Here is a 7,296-nt window from a genome sequence, read left to right on the forward strand (position 1 = left end):
GCGGGCTTAGGCGATATGTGGAAACTTTGACCTTGCTAGCATTGACTTCGACAACAAAGTACTTAGCAGTGCGGCTGACAACCTTGAAATCTGTAGGGTGTCGATAATGATGGGCGAACGGAGTCATCTCGAATGAAGACGTAGGGGCTTGATTCCAGCTTGCTGTGAACGAACGGTTTTGTTGGTGTATGCCAAGAAGTATCGACGAGTCGCTGCTCTTGCATGATGTGACGTAGTTCTTTCACTCTCTCTACCTCGCTTGGCTTGCTGTTGCATTCGATGATAAAGTTCGAAGACGTGCGAAGCGCATTCCAGCTATTAAGCAAGGGCTTGGCAACTACCGGTGCTGTCATGTTTGGTATTGGTAAAGCCTATGAAGCTGTCAACTATCGTATGGCAATACCTATTGCCTTCCGACAACGGAAACGCATACGGGCCCACTATGTCGATGTGTAAATGGTCGAAGCGTTGACTGGGAAGCTCTCGGCGCTGTAGTACACTCTTGTTGTGTCGGATGATTTTATTCCGTCCGTAGAGGCATCGCAAAAGACTTTTTTTCTTTAGCTTAAAAGAATGATGGATTATACCCGTGAGATACGAATTTAATTTTTTTTCTTAACAGCTATGATATGGGCGGATCCTATTTTTCATGATTGAAAGTCCCAAGAATTCAAGATCGGAAACTCAAAACTTCGATTTTGAAGCGTTGATGCTTAAGTTGAAGTCTCTCAAACGGCTGAAGACTAAGCGAAGATGTGCCTTATGCTCGTCAAGCGACGTTTCTTAACCCAAAAATCATATGAGTAAACTCATATAGTCCAAACGGCATCATGATGCCAGCAAATATCATCGGGATGTATTGGCACCTGCTAAGCTTACAGAAAAGTCCTGCAGGAACGGCAGCGGGAACGGTTCGGTACTGTTACGGCATGCAGCACTCTATAGTTGCCGCACGACTTCCACGACCCGTCGGCTTTTCACACTATGTGTAATGGACTCGCTCAGTTACTGTAGGAAAGACGAACAATGCGCAGCTAGTAACTTTTGCGGCGATAATCGTCGTGGCCACGTATACGTAGGCTGACCAGTCGTGATGATACGATGAACTACAGATGTTGTTCAGATTTCTGAACAGTTCTTAACGGCTACAATTATAAATGAGATATTTTTGTAAATCTGTGTAGAAACGGATATCATATTTCAAATATTTATATGCATTATCGCTAACACATAAAAATAAAGTCATAAATATAAACATGTATGTACAAATACCCATTGCAATGCTACATGGTATGGGGTTGTTTTCAAGTGCATATCTTAGGTCAATATGTTATCATAAGTAAATATCTTTGTTTGTTAATTGTTGAGAGCATACGTATTGCATATAAATGCATACGTGCCTCATATGAATGTATGTATCTCTATGCGTTTGTTTATGTAGAAAAACTTATGTATGCCGTTGGGAACATTTATGCTTAAGATATGTGTACATACTTCCATATGTACAGTAGATTAGAATTAAGATATATGTATGCACTCTTCATGTGGTGCATACATGAATTAGGATAAGGAATTTTATAAATAAAGGAGCTCTGGGCAACGAGAGCTGAATACGATTTTACACCCGAAACCTTCATCTTATAATTTAACAGATGTGTTAGTTCGAATACCAAGTGGTGTTGGACAGGTTATTTCAGCAAACTCTTTGAGGTTGCCTGAAAATCTTTGCGAAGTGTCGATTGTAGAAATGTTTAGCGTTGTTAGGCTTGTTACCAAACTTAGCGTAGTACCAACAAAGGCTCTGTGGGTTTCTGTTAGCCACAGTCATTACCCAAAAGTAAACTTACTTGCTTTGACAAGGTGGCGATTTCAGCCCGTAGTTCAGAAATTTCTCCCGATGATTGAGTTTCGGAGCTAATCTACACACGCGGTCGTCTTTCAATGCCAAGCATTCGGGGATGGAATCCGCAATTTTTACTTCTCACTAATTGGAATGATGGTGGCGATGATTGCTGCCTGTGTGTAAGGCGGAAGTCGACTCACCCAGAGGTCGTGGGGTATGCTTTCGCTAAGCGCGGGCCCTGCGGTGCATCGCATCTCACTGCTTCCACAATGGTACGCAATTCCATAAGTTTCGCCGGATGAACACTCGCGAGCACGATGTTGAATTTAGCGGAATCGATGACAATTCGCTATGTCTCAAACCAAAAATCATTTGATGTTTTTACTTTCCAGTACACAACTCGAGATGCAATTAATATAACGGGATAAAACTTAGCACAAATAATACCTTTAGAGTATGACATCTTATGATCAAGAACAGTTTAAAGTACCGAATATGTGGATCCCAGTATCTATAGTTGACTTATAACCAAAAATATCAGTCAATGTATGGGATATAGAATGGAAATTCTTCTTTCTTCTTTATAATAATATCTATGTATATCAAAAATCGCTTGAATCGGATCAATGCTTCCCTGAGCTCTGATATACCTATTATAAAGATTTTCGAACTTCCGGGTGACTTTATAATGGATATATCGCCTAATATGTGAGTTATCTCAAAGAAAATGAGAGAGCGTATTTTACTCATAACAGGGTATCTTTGTGTCTAAAATAAATAAAATTAGGCGGAAACTTGACTTAGCCCCCATATAACTAATATGAGGTTTTTTAAACATCTGGCTATCCTTACTTCATATGATTGGTGAAGGTACTTTATGAAACAAAGGGAAAATGCTTTTAGTATGTTTCATGTTAATAGTATGTAATAACGGCAAAAATAGATATGGGTTGATCTATCCCAATTGCCACATACTACATATAAAGATGACCTTATATTGTATCCAATATCTCGGCCAATGTATGAGTTATACTACACATATATAGTATATAGATATATAAAATTGCTTGGATTCCGATCCTATGGTTGACGTTTTACACCTTAAGGTTTTTTCCTCGCTTGATTTAAGCAAGTTTCAAGAGTATAAAATGTTCGGTTGCAGCCGAACTTAGCACTTCCTTATTTGCTTTTTATAGAGTATTTGGTGCAAGTTACTCGTATATCTCTGCAAATATTGTGTAGTTTTTCCACTGTGCAATTAAGTATCGTAATAGGTGGGACGATTTGTTAACATTCACAAATGTATGCGCATGAAATCGTAAGCGAAGAGTAATTGTCAAGCAATTCATTTGTTTTTGTTAATTTGTAAAAAGGGTTTGGCGAAATTGAAAACAAAACTTCGATCGCTGATGGTTTGCGTATCAATGCACCATTCCTGAATTTACAAAAACAAGTATAACACTAGAGCCGATTGTTTCATTTTGTTTTCGCTTTTTTTTGCAAGTTAGAAAAAGTTTTGAACAGCTGAAACAAATTAAGTAATCTCTCAATTTTTAGATAAACAAGCCGCAAGTGTGCTGATACTATTGAGATGGTTTTCGAACTTACCGAATCAGCCCGTCCCTCACGAGCTGACTGTGTTATTTTTATTTCAATTCAGTAAATTTGCAACAGAGTATACGAGTAATAGTTTATTCACCTAACGGTTGTACGTAACACCTAAAAGTAAGCGAAATAGGTATAGGGTTATATATATATGTTCCATCGAATGCGATATTCGGACCATAAATCTCCAGCAGAACCTTTCTCTCGAAAACTCGTGGCGAAGACTTTACTTCTCAATTGCCTACTCAGTCCGAAGTAGCACCTGTTGGCAAGAGTTATTCTGTGTTGGATTTCGATTTTGACATTGTTATTGCTGTTATACTGGTTCCAAGATAGAAGAAATTATCTACGACTTCGAAGTTATGACTGTTATCAGGAAATATTTCGTCTTGCCTTTATTCACTACTAGACTCGTCTGCTTCGCTTCCTTATCCATTCTGGAGAAAGCAGAACTAACGGCGCGGTTGTTGAGGTCAATTATATCAATATCATCGACGTAAGCTAGCAGCTGTACACTCTTATAGAAGATTGTACCTGCTCGATTACATTGTGGAGCTCATATTATTTTATCCAGCAGTAGATTGAAGACGTCACACGAAAGGGAGTCGCCTCGTCTGAAACCTCGTTTGGTATCGAGAGGCTCGGAGAAGTCCTTCCCGACCCTGATGGAGCTTTTGGTATTGCTCAATGTCAGTTGACACAGCCGTGTTGGTTTTGCGGGTATACCAAATTCAGAAAGTTGAATCTTACTCAACATTTTTATACTCTTGGAACCTGTTGCTACACATAACGGTTGTATATATCATTTAATGCTAAGATAGACGAGAAAAGTTAAAATCCGATTGACTGTTCGTCTGTCTGTCCGTGCACATTGTAACCATGTAAACTTTGAGATATCTTGATGAAACTGTAATTGTAAAGGGCACCTGTGAGCGAAAAGTTTTATAAAGTAGACGTGGCCCCACCATACAATAAGTTTAGTGTCCATATCTCCTAAACCAATAAAGCTACAATTACCAAATTCACCGAACAAAAATCTTATAAAAACTTTTACCGATAGTGTGAAAATGGATGAAATCGGAAAATGACCCCGTTCACTCCCCATATTTACGGAACTGTTCAAAACTACTAAATGCGCAATAAATCAACAACTAATTACGCCAGAGACACTAAATTTTACCTCCAAGATCGTATGAAAGAGCTTTATGAAAACCGATGTGAAAATTAAACGGTAGGCGTGACACCGCTCACTTTTGGGTGAAATCACATATCTCGGGATGCGACCGACCAATTACGACTAAACTTAGTACGTGGCACGCTTCTCACATTCTTATGTCTCAGTACGAAAATGGGCGCAATCTTACTGCAACCACGCCTACTTCCAATATAAAACAATTTTCAATTCCATTTGATTCTTTCACCTTCCAGTGAAACAAAGCATGCGAAGTGTTGAGGTTGACCGCTATTAGGGGTCATATTTGTGGGCGCTTACGCGCATACGGTGTACGCTCTTCACCACTGGGATTTAATCCTCAATTCATTAGGATGGTTTTGCCATCGAGGCATTCAAGGACGCCTCTGATAACGACAATCAGATTCTTGTCCTGGATGTCCCCGATGACGGGAGGAAGTCGTAAAGAAGTCAGATTTGGTAACTTCATTGCTGGTATACCTGAGTTGTGGCTTTGTTGGTTCACAGTCAAAATTGGGACCTACCGCCCCATATATGTATACGGTCCGCCAGAGTAATTACAGAAGCCATCCTGGTTTACCTCGAAACCGTCGACAAGTTTCAACCAATCACATCAGCGTTGGAAAAGCTAACATACCCTATACGACCAACCAGCTCCACCAGGATAAGGATGTGGTAGTCGTCATAAGAAGCGTCTTTGAATGCTTCGATGACAAAACTCACAAAAAACGTAACTCTCAACCGAGACCCCTGGACACTCCTGGAGCTCAGTTCAGATCACTCCCCGGTCTACCTGGTGCTCATAAATCGCCCCTATTTTCTCCATGGTTAGAGACCAAAACCGATTTCATTCGCCCGAAATTCTTTCTGGAAACCTTCGCTTTCACTTGCGCCCCAATCAACTGCATAGATGACCTTGATAAGGCGGTTGCAGGTCTGACGGAGGAAATCCAAAGCTCAGTAATTTCAGCCACCTCCGCAATAGAAGCTACTGGCCACTAGCCCAAATAACCTTCCTCCAAGAATCCGAGCACTCATCGCCAGACAAAGACCAATAAAATCCGCAAACTTTGGCAAAAGCATAGACTTCCCCGGCGAAGTTCTGAAGACTTCAACTCCTTTATCGCCGAAGCCGAACAGCACCCTAAAAGTTGCTGGAAGGTTAACAGATACTTACGAAACCGCAAACTTCACCTCCCTACCCTAATTAAAGACGGGGTCTCTTATCCACATGACCCGGTTGGAGCCAACGTCTTCACTCAGTCCCTTAAAAACCAATGCTCCCCCTTTCCAAGCCTTCAAAAATTCTCTTCTTTTTACGAAGAAGTGTCACAATTCCGGGACACAAACTTCTAGACGGTCGAGTTTCAACCCACCTTCCCCAGAGAAGTCTCCGAGGCTATCCACTTCCTCAAAACCCGGAAAGCCCCTGGCCAGGACGGCATCGGTAACGGCGTCTTAAAAATCCTAACGCGCAAACACCTTGTCGCACTAAACAACATCATAAACGCCATTGTGTGTTTCAAATATTTTCCTTCGGCCTGGAAAGCCTCCAAAATCGTCTTTCTCCCCAAACCGGGTAAAGCCCAAACCAATCCGACAAACCATCGCCCCATCAGCCTACTCTACACCCTCTGCAAAGTAGCAGAAAGCATAATTCTCTCCCGACTGGAGAAAATTGTTACAGAAAAGAAAATTCTCCCCGACTTCCAACATGGGTTTCGGAAGCAACACGGTACCGCGCACAACTTCTACGGGTCGCCGAATTTGTCGCAAAGAACACATCCCTATTTACTTTTGCTTGGCGAATTAGCCAAAGATGCTGTGGGCGAAGGTACCAAAGCTGTCACTAAATACACAAGTTCCAAGTAATTTGTTCAAATGATTAAAAAAAATAGCAAAAAGGCCCTTTTCAGGGCCACAACATATAAATTAACAAAGAGATGATTTATGAGTATACAAACACAGTATATGTACTAGTAGATTTGGCCATGCGTTACTGTGGCACTGGTAATACTATCATAATAAACTATTCCATATAGAGTAAGTGTGGGCAATATGGTACACATGTTTTTTTTGCAAATCTATTTAGTATAGGGTAATCTTAATTATGCCAGCAGCTGTGAAATTCCAAAGAAAATAAAATAAAATAAATATCTAATTGTCACCCTTTGTAAACGTACATTTTTATTTATGAACTGTTTTACTTATAATGTAATTGAGATATAAACATGATATGTAATTTTTATTGTATACATTGAATGATATATATGAAAACACATAATACATATGTGCACAATCATCATCAATTCATTTAATAATTAAAATTATTTTAATGTTCTTGCTAAAAATCCATTTTTGATCGATATGTTAAACATTTTTGTAGCCCTGAAAAGGGCTTATTTTATTTCTTATTTGCCACATAGTTTTTTTTCTTTTACCTGGGCTTTACTTTTTAGATGGCGCTTTCTTGGCGACTGGCTTTTTATTGACCGCGGCTTTCTTGGTTTTAACACTAGGTGTTTTTGCTTTTAACGCCTTTGCTTTATTTGGAGTCGATTTAGCTTTAGCTGGTTTGGCTTTAACAGATCCAGTCTTTTTGCATCCTTCGCTTTAGCCTTTTCACTTTTTTCTTCTCTGCTGTTTTCTTGCTAGC

This window comes from Bactrocera neohumeralis, chromosome 3, assembly GCF_024586455.1.
Source record: "Bactrocera neohumeralis isolate Rockhampton chromosome 3, APGP_CSIRO_Bneo_wtdbg2-racon-allhic-juicebox.fasta_v2, whole genome shotgun sequence".
In the NCBI taxonomy this organism is placed as follows: domain Eukaryota; kingdom Metazoa; phylum Arthropoda; class Insecta; order Diptera; family Tephritidae; genus Bactrocera; species Bactrocera neohumeralis.